General features: G+C 36.6%; 1 protein-coding gene across 1 annotated transcript in view; it reads left to right on the forward strand.

The window, feature by feature from the left end:
• Positions 1-17,351, forward strand: part of ZNF804A (zinc finger protein 804A) — a 329,558-nt gene that overhangs the window by 306,285 nt on the left and 5,922 nt on the right. The gene's annotated exons all lie outside the window — the stretch shown is intronic.

Here is a 17,351-nt window from a genome sequence, read left to right on the forward strand (position 1 = left end):
TTAATATGTCTCTTGATGGAAGCATTCCTTTCTTTGGAACTAAGACTTCTAGGCCAACAGAACATAAGGTGGCATAAATAGGAAGCCAAAAATTTGCTAGTAAGTAAATCAATAGTGGTAATAGGGAGTGTGCCTGTCCCATGTTCACCTCTTGATTCCTGGGATGATGAATCCTGGCTGTAATGAAAACAACATCATATATTGGATGCTAATTCAGAATATATACAGCCTTCTGGAGAGTCTTACCAAAACCCTGCCTGGTATTGCCACCTGGCTGGAGTTGTAACTGAATTTTCTTTTTTGGGGTGGGGGAGGGTAATCAAACAGTATTTATTTTAAAATTTAAATTAAAAATCCATATATATGTTTTGTTATAACAATTTTTCCTTTCAAGTAATTTATCCTTCGGAGATACTTGCACATGTACAAAGGTTTATGTAAAAAGACTTTACTATACACCTGTTTGTAATAATGGGAATCAGAAACAACCTAGACATCCACCAGTAGGGGAGGGGTATATATATTATGGTATTCCAAACTAGAAACCACTGTACCACATTAAACTAAGTGTTTAGTGTAAAGTGCCTGTTTCAACAAATAAGGAGGGAAAAATATCTTTTTTCACCCATTCTTTGGTCTTTTGAAGAATTTCCTATGTAATTGAATTTACAAAAGGCCATTCTACCACTCTATCTGGTTAGTTTCTTCAGGGTGATAGAAAACATGGTAGGAGAAGTTAATTTCTTGAGCCTGGGCCCATTGCTATACTTCATCTGCTGTGAAGTGAGTACCTTTATTAGAGAAATGCTGTGTGTGGAATATCATAAATACGGATAAGCTAGTCTACAGATGATAGTTTTGTGAGAATCATTGAGTGCAGGGAGGGCAAATCCATACCCAGAGTAAGTTTCTATTACAAAAGGAAGGTAACACTGACCCTTTCATGATGAAAGCCATCCAGTGTACTCAACCTGCCACCAGGCAGCTGGCTGATCGTTCCAGGGAATAGTGCTGTATCAGGGGTCAGTGGTGGTCTCTGTTGGTGCTGGCACTGGGCTCTCAGTGATGGCCATTAGCCAGGTCAACCTTGGTGAGTGGAAGTCCACATTGCTGAGCCCATGTATGACCCCCATTCCTGCCACCATGGCCTCTTTGTTCATGAGTTCGTTGGGCAGTGACACAGGCAGCTGGGGAAAGAGGCTATCTACCCGATTATTAAAATTCTTCTCTGCTGAGGTGGCCTTTTGATGAGCATTTATGTGGCACACAAATGTCTTCCTGTTTTTCTCCCGTTCACAGAAGTCTATCCACATACCCAGTCCTTCTTGTTACCAATTTTTAAATCATGTTTCTTGCAAGCTTCTAACCATCCAGCCAACCCATTGGCCACAGCTCATGAATTGGTCTATAATTTTACATCTCACTATTTCTCCTTCCAAAAACAATGAACAACAAAATTCACTACTTGATGTTCTTCCCACTGTGAGGAATTCCTGTCATCATTGCTATTCACAGTAGTCCCAAAAAAGAACTGTAGGCTGGTCACAGTGGCTCATGCCTGTAATCCCAGCTTTGGGAAGCTGAGATGGGTGGATCACTTGAGGTCTGGAGTTCGAGATTAGCCTGGCTAACATGGTGAAACCCTGTCTCTACTAATAATATAAAAATCAGCTGGGCATGATGGCATGTGCATGTAGTCCCATCTACTTGGGAGGCTGAGGCAGGAGAATCGGTTGAACCTGGGAGGAGGAGGTTGTGGTGAGCCTAGATTACGCCACTGCACTCCAGCCTGGGCAACAGAGTGAGACTCCATCTTAAAAAAAAAAAAAAAAAAAAAAAAAAAAAACCTGTAGTGCTGCAGCTATCTATTTCAAATGGTGCCTGCATGTCACACAGGACCATCTATAAACCAGGCCGGAGTTTTCTTTTCCTCTGTCAAATGTCACTTGCCCAGTGTTGTGGTTCAGAGAATTCTTCTTTTCTCCACTCTTTTAAAACTTGCAGCTAAGAGCATCTGTGCTACCATGCAACTACGAGCAGTGGTCAAAACAAAAATGACTTGCAAATTCATTACTATTTCACTCTGAATGTTCTGTCTGGAGAGTTTTCCCTGAGATATCTGTTTGGGTTATTTCACATTTCTTAAATGTCTATGCTCAAATGTCACCCTCTCAATGTGGACTTCTATGGTGAACACACTCTAAAGTGCTTCCCAATGAGTCAGGCCTTTATATAATTCCCTTCCCTTGTATGTGGATGGAACCTGTGACTTGTTTCTAACCGACAAAATACGAAAAATTGGTGAGATAACACTCCATTGACTAGGTTGCTTTATATACTTAGCAGAATGGAGAGAGAGAGAGAGACACTTCCTTGATAACTTTACATAAGCTGTCATGATTACAGTGAGTCTTATGAAAAACCCCAGGGACAAGAAACTGCTGGCAGCCTCTAGTTGCTTGGAATGGCCTTGGCTGACAGCCAATAAGAAGCCCAGGCTCTCGGTCCTACTACCACAAGGAAATGAATTCCACCAATAGCATTAGAAAGCTTGGAAGTGGACATTTTCCACAGACAATCCTCCAGATGAAAATACACTCTAGCCAACTTCTTCATTGATGAAAGGGCAGGTATGCAGACCATGGAATAACTGTGGGCTGATTAAGCTGCTAAATTTGTGGTAATTTGTTACACTGAAATAGCAAATTCATACACCTTCCCTAATCACTTTATTTGAAATTGCTATCCCTCCCCTCACTACATGCCCTTTTGCCCTCTCTGCTTTGTTTCATCCACAGCACTTTTCACTGTCCAGTATTCTATAGAATTAACTTTTTTATATGTTTTAATATCTGTTTCTCTCAACTATAATGAAAATGTTATTTTAAAAGGAAGAATATTTTCTACTTTGTCACAGATATATCAACTGTGCTTAGAAGAGCACCTGTCAAATAAAGAGCACTCAATGAAAGAGATGTGAATATATGCATTACAACCAAATCAACCAGACCTGAAGAGTTAGGCAGCTTAAGTAACAGTTAGCAGAATAAGTATAGGAGATAGATCACAGGGTATGGTCCCAGAAATCTTGATTCGAGTCCTGGATCTACTACGTGCATCTAACTCTGGACAAGTCTTTCAAATTTACTTAGCTTCAGTTCTAATGTATCTAAATATGGATAATAATGCAAGCCTTCTCTGCTTACATATTTATTTTCATTATGAAACAAGGTAATATATATAATATTGCTTAATCAATTTTAAGGAGTAATATTCTGAATGAAAAATATAGATGGCTAATATGCATGCAAAAATATTTCAGCCTTCCTAGTAAACAAATGAATTATAGGCAAAACATTAATGATATATCACTTATTGACTATAAATTAAAATATTGAGTAATGCTACCCAACATTGGATATGGTGTATATTCTCATATATGTTGAGAGTAGTGTAAAAAATGGTGTAAAGTAATGAATAGCTGTTTGGAAAACATCAAAAGCCTCAAGAAGAGCACATGTATCTCTTTTATTCCGGTAGTCCTGTTTGTAGGAGTCTATCTTTGTTATACAATCAGACAGGTATAAAAAGTATAGGTATAAGGATGTTTATGAAAATTTGCTTGGCAATTGTAAAACAGTGTAGTTGACCTAAATGTTAAAGCACAAAGTTATGACTAACTAACATAGAGTTAATTTTTATTTTTTCTCTTATTGTTGGTCTGAATCCATATTCTCTCTCTGTCTCTCTTTCCTCCTTCTTACATTGATTAAACCTTTGCCAATCTCTCAATTTTATCCACCAACCTGAGGCTAAGATCATCGTAACATTCCTAGCATCATGGATTTTCCTGAGAATATATCTGAGAATTAGTTTGACCTACGTTGCCCTTATAACACTTTCTTTCTCTATAGAACTAAGAGAAATAAATACACTAAAAAGTAGAGTAGGCACTCTGAGAAGGTATCATAACCAAAGAATATTGAGTTCTCTACACTTTGCCATTTGCGACTTGCATATTTCCAAAGCATATATTGAATTATATGCAGTGTACATTATAATTTGTTTTGGATAATATTGCTATATCACTTTATCTCACAAATTAATTCTAATAGTTTTCTAACTTTCTAATCCATGCTAACTGCCATTCCTGTCTTGACATTTAGCACTAAGAATTTCTTACAAATGACTCTCAATAAGTTGTTGAGGAAGCTTTAGAAATATCATTGATGTTTCTGTAAGTTTCATAGATAATGTCTTCTGTATTTATTTGTGTGAAAGTTGTGTTGTTATTTCCACTTGGTATTCTAAAAATATTACAGTCATACATCACTCAACAACTGAAATCCATTCTGATAAATATGTCATTAGGCAATTTCATCACTGTGCAAAAATAATGGAGTTTACTTATACAAACTTAGGTAGTGCAACTTACTACAAACCTATGCTATGTGCTATAGCTTATTGCTCCTAGGCTACAAACCTGTACAGCATGTTACTACAGCAAATACTGTGGGCAATTGTAACACAATGATATTTGTGTATTTAAACGTATCTCAACATGGAAAAGGTAATGCAGTTCTGCATTTCCCTATGATGTTATGACACCTACAATATCAGTAGGCAACAGGATATTTTCATCTCCATTATAATTTTCTGGGACCACATTTCTCTCTCTCTCTCTTTTTTTTTTTTTTTTTTCCAGACAGAGTCTTGCTCTGTCACCCAGGCTGGAGTGCAGTGGCATGATCTCGGCTCACTGCAATCTCTGCCTCCTGGATTCAAGTGATTCTCCTGCCTCAGCTTCCCAAGCAGCTGGGACTACAGGCACATGCAACCATGCCCCACTCATTTTTGTATTTTTAATAGAAATGGAGTTTCACCATATTGGCCTGGCTGGTGGGACCACATTTCTATATGCAGTCCATCATTGACCAAAGTGGTATTATTTGGAGTGTAACTGTACTTGGTTTCTGTTATTCACCTTTCAAAATTACTTTTCTAGATGTAAATATGACATGGAACTTTATTCTTGTTGCAGAAAAATATAAGAAAAAACATTAAAACTGGTAAATTCTAGTTTTAAAACTCTACAAAGTATTTGGCCAGGTCTCAAAGCAGTTGAATATTATCAAAATATTAGGTGAGTTTTCTTACCTTGGTATCAGGAAGTCTGTCACAAAAATAAGAGAAGTATTTGTGCATAGAAGATCAAGATTAGTACTATCACCTGGATGCAGTGTAGTGCTTCTGGACAGCCTCTACAATATTGACACATTTGTATTTTGTTTATTTTTTAATTGTAATTTTTATTTTTTGTGGATACGTAGTAGGTATATGTATTTATGGCTTACATAAGACATTTTGACACAGGCATGCAATGCATAAGAATTACATCAGAGTAAATAGGGTATCCCTCACCTCAAGCATTTATCTTTTGTGTTTAAAACAATCCAATTACTTTTAGTTATTTTTAAATGTACAATTAAATTACTTTTCTGCTACAGTCACCTTCTTGTGCTCAAAAATACTAGGACTTACTTATTCTAACTGTACTTTTGTATCCATTAAATATCCCCCACTTACCCCACCCCCAGGTACACTTTCCAGCTTCTGGTAACTATCCTTCTACTCTCCATCTCCATGAATTTGTTTTAATTTTTATCTCCCATAGATAAGTGAGAACATGTGGTGTTTGTCTTTCAGTGCCTGGCTTATTTCACTTAAGATAGTGATCTCCAGTTCCATCCATGTGGTTGCAAATGACAGGATCTCTTTATTTTCTATGGCTGAATGATAATTTATGTGTTTATGTACCACATTTTCTTTTTCCATTTATCTGTTGATAGAGACTTAGGCTTAGGCTGCTTCCAAATCTTTACTATTGTGAGTAGTGCTGCAATAAACATGAGTGTGCAGATATGTCTTCAATATACTGATTTCCTTTCTTTTGTGTATAGTAGGATTGCTGGATGGTATGGTAGCCCTATTTTTAGTTTTTTAAGGAACTGTTCTCCAAAGTGGTTGCACAAATTTGCATTCTTCCCAACAGTGTACAAGAGTTCCTTTTCCTCCATGTCTTCACTAGCATTTTTTATTGCTTGTCTTTTGGAGAAAAACCATTTTAACTGGAGTGAGATGATGTCTCATTGTAGTTTTGATATACATTTCTCTAATAGTCAATGATGTTGAGCACCTCTTCACTTCCTGTTTGTCATTTTTATGTCTTTTGGGAAATGCCTATTTAGATATTTTGCCCATTTTTTAATCTGATTATTTGATTTTTTCTTATAGAGTTGTTTGAGCTCCTTATGCATTTTGGTTATTAATGCCTTGTCAGATGGGTAGTTTGCAAATGTTTTCTGCCATTCTGTGAGTTGTCTCTTCAGTTTGTTAATTGTTTTCTTTGCTGTGCAGAAGTTTTTTAATTTGATGTGATCCTATTTGTTCATGTTTCCTTTGATTGTCTGGGTCTGTGAGTTATTGCTCAAGAAGTCTTTGCCTACTCCAATGTCCTGAAGAGTATTCCCAGTGTTTTCTTTTAGTAGTTTTATTTGGTGGGATTTTTGCATATGGCAAAAAATAGGAGTCTAGTTTATTTCTTCCGTATATGGATATCTAGTTTTCTCAGTGCAATTTATTGAAGAGACTGTCCTTTCCCCAATGTATGTTCTTTGAATCTTTGTTGAAAATGAGTTCACTGTAGATGTATGGATTTATTTCCAGGTTCCCCATTCTATTCCATTGGTCTGTCTTTTTTATGCCAATACCATGCCATTTTGGTTACTTTAGCTCTGTATTATAATTTAAGCCAAGTAATGTGATTCCTCCAGTTTTGTTTCTTTTGCTTTAGATAACTTTGGTTATTCTGGGTCTTTTGTGGTTCCATATACATTTTATGATTTTTTTTATTTATGTGAATAGTATCATTGGTATTTTAATATGAATTGCATTAAATCTGTAGATTACTTTGGGTAGCATGTACATTTTAACAATATTGTTCTTTCAATACATGAAAATGGAATATATTCTTACTTTTTGGTGTCCTCTTCAATTTCTTACATCAATGTTTTATAGTTTTTTATTGTATAAATCTTTTACTTCTTTGGTTAAGTCTGAGGTATTTTATTTTATTTGGAGCTATTGCAAATGAAGTTACTTTCTTAATTTCTTTTTCATAATTTTAATTGTTGGTATATAAAATTGCTACTGATTTTTTTATGTTGATTTTGTATCCTGAAACTTTACTGAATTTGTTCATCAGTTCTAAAAGCTTTTTGGTGGCATCTTTAATTTTTCCAGGTATAATATTATATCATCTGGTACAAAGATAACATGGCTTTTTCTTTTCCAATTTGGATGCCTTTTATTTCTTTCTCTTGTCTGATTGCTCTAGCTAGGATTTCAGTACTCTGTTGAATAACAGTGATGACAGTGGTCATTCTTGTCGTGGTCCAGATCACAAAGAAAAGGCTTTCAGTTTTTTCCTCATTCAGTATGATACTAGCTGTGGGTCTGTTGTATATGACTTTTATTATGTTGAGGTATGCTCCTTCTAAACCCAGTTTTTTGAGGGCTTTTGTCAGAAAGAGATGTTCAATTTTATCAAACACTTTTTCAGCACCATTTGAAATGATTGTATGGTTTTTGTTCTTCATCCTGTTGATGTGATGTATCACACTGATTGACTTGCCTGTGTTAAATCATCCTTGTCTCCCTGGGATATATTCTCCTTGGTCATGATGAATAACCATTTTAATGTGTTAATTCAGTTTGCTAGTATTTGTTGAGGATTTTTGTATCAGTAGTCATCAATAATGTTGACATGTAGTTTTGTTTTGTGTGTGTGTGCATGTGTGTGTGTGTGTCTGTGTGTGTATGTTTTCAGTGTGTCTTTTTCCAGTTTTGGTATCAGGGCAATACGGTCTTATAGAAGGAGTTTGGAAGTATTCCTTTATTTTTTATTTTTTTCAGATAGTTTGTGTAGGATTGCTACTAGTTCTTCTTTAAATGCTTGGTTCAATTCAGTAGTAAAGTCATCAGGTTCTGGGATTTTTCTTACTAGGAGGCTTTTTATTATGGCTTCCATCTCGTTACTTGTTACTGGTCTGTTTGAGTTTTGGAGTTCTTCATGGTTCAGTAGGTTGTATATGTCTAGGAATTTGTGCATTTCTCCTAGATTTTTGAATATATTTACATGTAGTTGCTCATAATAGCCACTAATGGTCTTTTGAATTTATATGGTATCTGTTGCAATCTCTCCTTTTACATCTCTGATTTTATTTGGATCTTCTCTCTTTTTTTTCTTAGTCTGGCTAAAGGTTTGTCAATTTTGTTTAACTTTTAAAAAAAACCTTTTTATTTCATTGATGTTTTGTATTGTTTCCTTTACTTCATTTTCATTTATTTCCACCCTAATCTTTATTATTTTTTTCTTCTACTAATTTTGGGTTTGGCTTGCTTTTGTTTTCTAGTGATTTAAGATGAATTCTTAGGTTATTTGAAGTTGTCTTCTTTTTTAGTTTGCTGTAAACTTTCCTCTTAGTAGTGCTTTGGTTGTATCCCATGGATTTTGGTATGTTGCGTTTCCATTATCATTTGATTCAAGAAGCATTTCAATTGCCTTCTTTATCTCTTTATTGACCCACTGTTCATTAAGGAGCATATGGTTTCATTTTCCTTCATTTGCATAGCTTCCAAAATTCCTCCTTTTATTGATTTCTAGTTTTATTCCATTGTGGTCAGAGAAGATGCTTGATATTATTTCAATTTTTTTAATGTTTTAAGATTTGTTTTGTGATGTAACATATGGTCTACTCTTGAGAATGATCCCTATAATGAAGAAAAGAATGTGTATTCTGTAGTTGTTGGATGAAATGTGCCATAAATATCTATTAAGTTCTTTTAGTCTATAGTACAGGTTAAGTCCAATGTTTCTTTGCTGATTTTCTCTCTGGAATATTTGTGCAATGCTGAAAGTGGATGTTAAAGTCTCTCCAGCTATTATTGTACTGAGGTCTAGCTCTCTATTTAGCTCTAATGTTTGCTTTATAAATCTTGGTGCTTCAGTATTGGGTGCATATATATTTACAATTGTTATATCTTCTTGTTGATTTGATCTTTTTGTTACTATATAGTGACCTTCTTTGTGTTTTCTTATAGTTGTTGTCATCGAATCTGTTTATCTCATATAACTATAGCTACTCCTATCCTTTTTTGGTTTCCATTGTCATGGGGTATCTTTTTCCATCCCTTTATTTTCACTCTGTGTGTGTTTTTATAGGTGAAGTGTGTTTCTTGTAGGTAACAGATTATTGGATCTTGGTTGTTTTTTTTTTAATAATTTGGCCATTCTATGTCTTTTGATTGGAGAGTTTAGTCCATGTATGCTTAATGTTATTATTGATAAGTAAGAACTTACTGCTGCCATTTTGTTAGTTGTTTTCTGGTTTTGTTTTGGTCTTCCCTTTCTTCTTCCTTTCCTTCTTGTCCTTCTTTCAGTAAAAGTAATTTTCTTGGGTGATGTGAATTAATTTCTTTATTTTTATTTGTTGTGTTTCAGTTGTATATTTTTTGATTTGAGGTTACTATAAGGCTTGCAAATAGTCTCTTACAACCCACTGTTTTAAGCTAACAACAGTTTTTACATAAACAAATGTGAGCAAACAAGCAAAAATAAAACTAGTAAGAACCCTATGCTATAACTTTGTTCCCCTATTTTATTTTTTGTTGTTTCTGTTTATATCTTATCAATATCTTTTTTATTCTTTTCTTTTTTGAGACAGAGTCTTGCTCTATCTTATGTATATCTTTAAAAGTTGTTGTAGTTGTTGTTTTTGATTGTTTCATCATTTAACCTTTCTATTTAAGAGTAGTTTATACACCACTGTTACAGTATTTTACAATATTACAGTGTTACGTGTTTTTCTGTGTACTTACTATTACCAGTGAATATTGTATCTTCAGATGATTTCTTATTGCTCATTAACAACCTTTTCTTTCTAACTGAAGCACTCCCTTTAACATTTCTTTTAGGACAATCTGGTATTGATGAAACCCCTCAGCTTTTGTTTGGGAAAGTTATTTCTCCTTCCTGTTTGAAGGATATTTTAAGCAGGTTTACTATTCTAGGGTAAAAGTTTTTTTTTGTTGTTGTTTCCTTAAGCACTTTAAATACATCATACCACTCTCTCTTAGCCTGTACAGTTTCCATTAAAAACGCTGCTACTGGGCATGTTGGACCTCCGTATTATATTATTTGTTTCTTTTTTCTTGCTGTTTTTAGGATCCTTTCTTTTTCCTTGATCTTTGGGAGTTTGATTATTAAATGCCTTGACGTAGTCTTCTTTAGGTTAAATCTTCATGGTGTTCTATAACCTTCTTTTACTTGGATATTGATATCCTTTTTTTAGGTTTAGGGAGTTCACTTTTATTATCCCTTTGGATAAACCTTGTATCCCGCCAAAAACTCTTAGATTGTCCTTTTTGAGGGTATTTTCTGGATCCTGTAGGTGTGATTTATTGTTTTTTATCCTTTTCCTTTTGTCTGCTCTGACTTTGTATTTTTAAATAGCCTATCTTCAAGCTCACTATTTTTTTCTTCTGATAGATCAATTGTTTTTAAGAAACTCTGATGCATTCTTTAGTTTGCCAATTGCATTTTTCAGCTCCAGAATTGCTGCTTGCTTTATTTTAATTATGTCAATCTCTTTGTTAAATTTAGCTCATAAAATTCTGAATTTCTTCTTTCTTATCATCAATATTTTTGAGTTTCCTCACAAGTGCCATTTTAAATTCTCTGTCTGAAGGGTCACATATCCCTGTTTCTTCAAGATTGGTCCATCATGTCTTATTTGGTTCCTTTGATGAGATCATGTTTTCCTGGATGGTCTTAATACTTAGGAATATCTGCCCATGTCTGGTCATTGAAGAGTTAGGTATTTACTGTAGTCTTCACAGTTTGGGCTTGTTTGTACCTATACTTTTAGAAGGTTTTTTCAGGTCCGAAAGGACTGTATGTTGTGAACTAAGCTGTATCTGCATTAGGGGGCACCCCAAGCCCAGTAATTCTGTGGCTCTTGTAGATTCAGAGATACCACCTCCAAGGTCTTGGACAAGATCCAAAAGAATTACCTGGATTACCAGACAGTGACTCCTGTTCTTTTCCCTTACTTTCTTCCAAACAAATGGAGTCTCTCTCTCAGTTCTGAGCTGGCTGGAGCCAGGGATGGAGTGTCATAAACACCCCTGTGGCCACCACCACTAGGATTGCACTTGGTCAAACCTGAAGCCAGCACAGCATTGGGTCTTACCCAAAGCCTGCTGTAGCCACCACCTGGCTCCTCTTCTCTCAAAGCCCTGGGGCTTTACTAATGGCTCGTGGCCTATGTCCTTCCCTTTAGGGAATGAAGTTCCTTCAGGCCCCAGGTGGGTCCACAGGTTATGTCTTAAAGCCAGGGTCCAGAATCAAAAACCTTAGAAGTCTAGCTGGTGTTCCATTGTACTGTGGCTGAGCTGGCACTCAAACCACAAGATGTAGTCTTTCCCACTTATCTCTCCCATTTCCTAAGGCAGAGGAGCCTCACCCCATGGCCACTACCACCACAGGCCCATAGGGAAAACTATCAGGCTACTGCTGATAGTTCCTTAAGGGTCAGAAGCTCTTCATTCAGCTTGTGGTGAATACTGCCTGGCCTGGGGCTCAACCTTCAGGGCAGTGGGCTCCCCTCTAGCCCAAGGCAGATCCAGAAATGCCATGCAAAAGCCAAATCCTGGATTCAGGGACCCCAAGAGATCATTTGGTGCTCTATCTCCCTGTGGTGGAGCTTGTATCTAAGGTGCAAGACAAAGTCCCCTTTCCTTCTCTCTACTTTTCTCAAGCAGAGGAAGTCTCTCCCCATATCCACCACAACTGGGAATGTGCTGAGAGTTTCACTGGAAGCCAGGAAGTCACAGAGTCTCACACGAGGCCCACGAAGTACTACCTGGGTATTGCTGCTGGTTATTCAGGACCCAAGGGCTCTTCAGTTAGCAAGTTATCAATTCTGCCAAAACTAGGTCCTTCCCTTCAAGACAGTAAGTTTCCTTCTAGCCCAGGGTGTGTTTAGAAATGTCTTCCTGGAGCTGGGACCTGGAAAGAGGGTTTCACAACTCTGACTGGTACTCTTTCCTGCAGTGAGTGAGATGGTATCTAAGATGCAAGACAAAGTCCTCCCTGCTCTTCTCTTGCCTCTCTTCCCCTCCCCTCTCCTCCCCTCCCCTATCTCTCTTCAAGTAGAATGAAGGGAACTTTTTGGAGCCATGAGCTCTGCAGCCTGGGGTTAGAGGAGGGGGAGGAGTGGCATCAGCCCTCCCTTAGCCAAACTGTTATTCAGTTTGTTATGTGCCTCTCTAGACCACTGGCTGTGAGCCCAGTTCAGCAATAGGACTTGCCTAGGATTTGCAGTCTAGACTGCCGTGAGTTGAATAAATAAAGCTGAAATAATAAAGCTGAACTGTATTTAGAGCCCCAGAGCACTCTGGCCCAAGGTGGCAAGGCTTGCAGGAACTCAAGTTCCAACTGCTGGGATGGTCCATTCCCCTCTGGCTAGGGCTGGTTTAAATACTACCTCCATGGGTGAGAATCAGCTGAGTTCAGTTTGATTTTGCTTTCTGTTGTGCCAGGAAAGCACTGAGTTCAACATAATGTCTCACAATTGTTTCTCTCTCACTCTCCCAAGTGTGCAAATTTTTCTCTCCATGCAGAATGGCCACTTCTGGGGGTTGGGAGAAGGGAGGCATTGGCTATTCAAGACTGTTTATCTTACTTCTTCAGTGCCTCTTTAAGTGAAATGAAGTTAAACCCAGGTACTGTGAATGCTCACTTCATTTTTGGTTCTTATGAAGGTGCCTTTTTCGTGTAGATAAATTTTCATCCTTGTGGGGTCGGGGAAGATGATTGGTGGAGCCTTCTATTCTACCATCTAGCCTCTCCTCTTTAAATTTACGTTTTAAATAGTCACAGTTATCTAAATCTGGAGCTGCTTCCAGCCATGTCTGTCAGTCACTTATATTACAAATAACAACAGTATTGGCTTTTAATAATTGACTGACTCCTCAATATTCAATGATTATGTCAATGAAACCCGATTATTTCTAAACCTCAATGGTTACTTTGAAACAGTAAATAGTGAAAGTCCTGGCATTTTTGCATGCTTTCTTTGGAAAATACGGTTTGTTTTTCATTCATTTGTTTTTCATTAGAAGCATTGCACTTTTATCTTACCAATGAAATGTAAACCCACTGTTTTTAACCATTGATTATTACATGTATTTTATGTATTATATATGTTTATATATGTGTGTGTGTGTATATGTAAAAACAATTAACTTTTATACTAAAGATTTTATTAAAAACAGTAAAGTCTATCTTTTTGGTTTGTTGACTAGAGCTTTTCTAAAGAACCAGTAGGAAATAAATTATCTGTACTTCTTGGAATAAAACTATTTATAACTAATAATCAAAGATTATTTGCTGATTAGCTCTGGTATTAAAACTCTTTCTTGCTTTATTTCACCTGGTACTTTACTTCTTTTACATCTTATTTTAGAAAACTTAGATTCTTGTGTTTGTACGAAGTTGTTCATGGTCCCTGATACACACTGTCATCCCCAACATACAACTCTTTTTTTCTAGTTAATATTTGTATTCCTCAAAACCCAGCAAAGATATCACTTTTACCAAGTAGCTGTCTTTAGGATTTTCTTGAGCACTTCTCTCTCTTCATAAATGGCACTGTAAGAATATTCCAACCAGTGATTGCTGTTACCTCTTAATGTGTATGTTCACTCCTTATTTCTGTAAAATACACGTAAATACACAACACTTGCCCACATATACACTCATAGAAACACACAATGAAAGTAAAAATATTTTCTTTAGTTAAAAACAAAATCTCAGCCATTTAACAGAGTGACTGCTGCTAGTGCTCAATAATTATCTGTTGAATGAGTCTTGATATTACTTTAAGTTTTTAAGAAATAAAAGTGACCAAGACCCTGTATACCTAAAATTTATGAGCAAAATATTCTTGACCTATTATACTGTAATTCTACACCTGTTTTATGAAAAGCAATTAATAACTTAATGCATATGATAAAATTATGGCCATTTTAATAGTCATATTAAGGAAATGATTTCAAAGTTTTGCTTTCTGGGAAATAGCTATACAATTGAGACATTTATGACATGATTTATCTTTCATCTAAATTCTACTCTGGAAAGTCTTATCCTACACAAATATGTCAGTGCAAATGAGCATTCTTAAAATATCTTTGTGTAAATTCAAAAATATATAGATATATGCACATACAAGGACACTTTCTATAAATGATGTCAATTTAAATATTAGAGATCATTTTAAGTTTAAACTATGTCAGTGTTATATGTCATTTGAGCTACCTCATGCTATGTTGGGGAAATTCAGATTTACAATCCAGAATCATTAGGAGCCTTTTATTATTTATTCATAGTGATGAACTTTTTAAAGTAGATGGAACATTTATAATTTGGAGGATCTAAATCAGTTACACAATAATTTAAAAATATTTATGGAACAGAAATTTTATAGACCAGGTATTGTTCTAAGCTCCTGGTACACATAAGTGCATATGAATATGGTATTTATTAAAACTTTATCCAATTAGTTTTTTTAAAATGTAACTAGTGGTATTAGTTCATTCTCATGTTGCTAATAAAGACATACCAGAAACTGGGAAATTTATAAAGTAAAGAGGTTTGACTCACAGTTCCACATGGCTGAGGAGTCCTCACAATCATGGTGGAAGGTGAAGGAGGAGCAAAGTCATGTCTTACGTGGTGGCAGGCAAGAGAGCATGTGCAGGGGATCTTCCCATTATAAAAGCACTGGATCTCATGAGACTTGTTCACTATCACTAGAACAGCGCAGGAAAGACCTCCTCCTGGCTGCTTTCACGAGCTGGTGTTGGGTATCTGTGGCTTTTCCAGGCACATGTTATAAGCTGTTGGTGGATCTACCATTCTGCTATCTGGAGGACAGTGGCCATCTTCTCACAGCTCCACTAAGCAGTGCCCAACTGGGGACTCTATGTGGGGGATCCCACCCACATTTCCCTTCTGCACTGCCCTAGCAAAGGTCCTCCATGAGGGCTCTGCCCCGCAGCACACCTCTGCTGGACATCAGGCATTTTCATACATCCTGTGAAATCTAGGCAGAGGTTCCCAAACCTTGATTCTTGAATTGGGTGCACCCACAGGCCCAAACCATGTGTAAGCCACAAAGACTTCGGGCTTGCACCCTCTGAAGCAATGGCCTGAGCTGTACATTGGCCCCTTTTATCCATGGCTAAGATGCAGGGCACTATCCTGAGACTGCACAAAGCACCAAGGCTCTGGGACTGTCCCACAAAACCACTTTTTCCTCCCAATCTTCTGGGCCTGTGATGGGACAGGCTGCTGTGAAGAACTTCGACATGCCTTGGAGACATTTTTCCCCAATGTCTTTGTAATTAACATTTGACTTCTTGTTACTTATGCAAATTTCTGCAGCCAGCTTGAATTTCTCCTCAAAAAATGGGTTTTTCTTTTCTATTGCATCATCAGGCTGCAAATTTTCCACTTTTATGTTCTGCCTCCCTTTTAAACATAAGTTCTAATTCCAAACAATAACTTTGTGAATACATAAAACCGAATGCTTTTAACAGCCCCTAACTCACCTCTTGAATGCTTTCCTGCTTAGAAATTTCTTCCAAAAAGTTTCACAAATCTCTAGGGCAGGGGCAAAATGTCATCAGTCTTTTTGCTAAAGCATAACAAGAGTAACATTTATTCCAGTTCCCAATAAGTTCCTCATCTCCATCTGAGACCACCTCAGCCTGGACTTTATTATCCATATCACCATCAGAATTTTGGTCTAAGCCATTTGACAAGTCTCTAGGAGGTTTCAAACTTTCTCATATCTTCCTGTCTTCTGAGCCCTCCACACTGTTCCAACCTCTGCCTGTTACCCAGTTCCAAAGTCACTTCCACATTTTCAGGTATCTTTACAGCAGCACCCCACTACCCAGCACCAATTTACCATATTAGTTAGTTCTCATGCTGCCAATAGAGACACATCTGAGATTGGGTAATGTATAAAGGAAAGAGGTTTAATTGACTCACAGTTGCACATGGCTAGAAAGGCCTTACAATCTTGGTGGAAGGCAAAGGAGGAGCAAAGTCAGGTCTTACATGGAGGCAGGCAAGAGAGCACGTGCAAGGAAACTCCTTTTTATAAAACCGTCAGATCTCATGAGACACATTCTCTATCACAATAACAGTATGGGAAAGACCCACCCCCATGATTCGGTTACCTCCCACTGGGTACTTCGCACCACACATGGGAATTATGGATGCTACAATTCAAGATGAGATTTGGGTGGGGACACAGCCACATTATATCACTAGTATAAGTGAGTCCTACTCAAGATTCTGACATATTAGAATTGCATAACAACATGAACCATTAGGGAAAATAGTAGTTTTATTATTTTTAATAACTGTACACATCATGAAAGTACCCAGTGAAAATAGTTGGGGCACAAGACAACTTTGATATCTCAAAAATTATACCACACACACGGCTATTTATCAATTGTGTTTGAGTTGGCATGCTGTTTTTCTTGCCATCAACCCAGAAAATGAACTTCTTCAACACAGATGAAAGATAATACCCAATGTAGTAATAATTTCTAGAAAAACAGTACTAATTTTCTTCCAATATCTTGAATTATTCTGGAAACGTGCCTGCTGTTTGAGAGAAGGGATTGTTTTAAACCACATCAGGAGAGATCGTTTGTCTTATGGATTAACATAAATAATGTACTCTCAGAACACACAGAAAGGGGTGCTCTGCCTATGGAGTAGCCAATCTTTATTCATTTACTTTCCTAATAAACTTTTCACTTAAACACACACACACACACACACAGAGAGACACAAAGGACCACATAACTTCCTAATATACTGTACATCAAAATATAAGAAAACATATTATATATAACTAAAATACATAAGCAATAAGCAAGTTGAAATTTTTTTGTAAATTTGGGGTTTATAAGACACGAATGTTTCACCTGAATTATGCAGAGAAACAGCAGGAAACGATCAATAAGAAGAGATTAAAGTTTTCAATTACAATTTGCCTAAGACATAGATATAAATTTCACTATGATGTAATAATATGCTTTGGCTTTTTCACAAGCCAAAATGCAAGAAAATATTTTTGTTAGAAGTGGATTGTCATGAATGTTGTGTTTACCTTTTGACAAGGTCAAAGATGATGCATTGGAAA

This window comes from Nomascus leucogenys, chromosome 22a (assembly GCF_006542625.1).
Source record: "Nomascus leucogenys isolate Asia chromosome 22a, Asia_NLE_v1, whole genome shotgun sequence".
Taxonomy (NCBI): Eukaryota; Metazoa; Chordata; class Mammalia; order Primates; family Hylobatidae; genus Nomascus; species Nomascus leucogenys.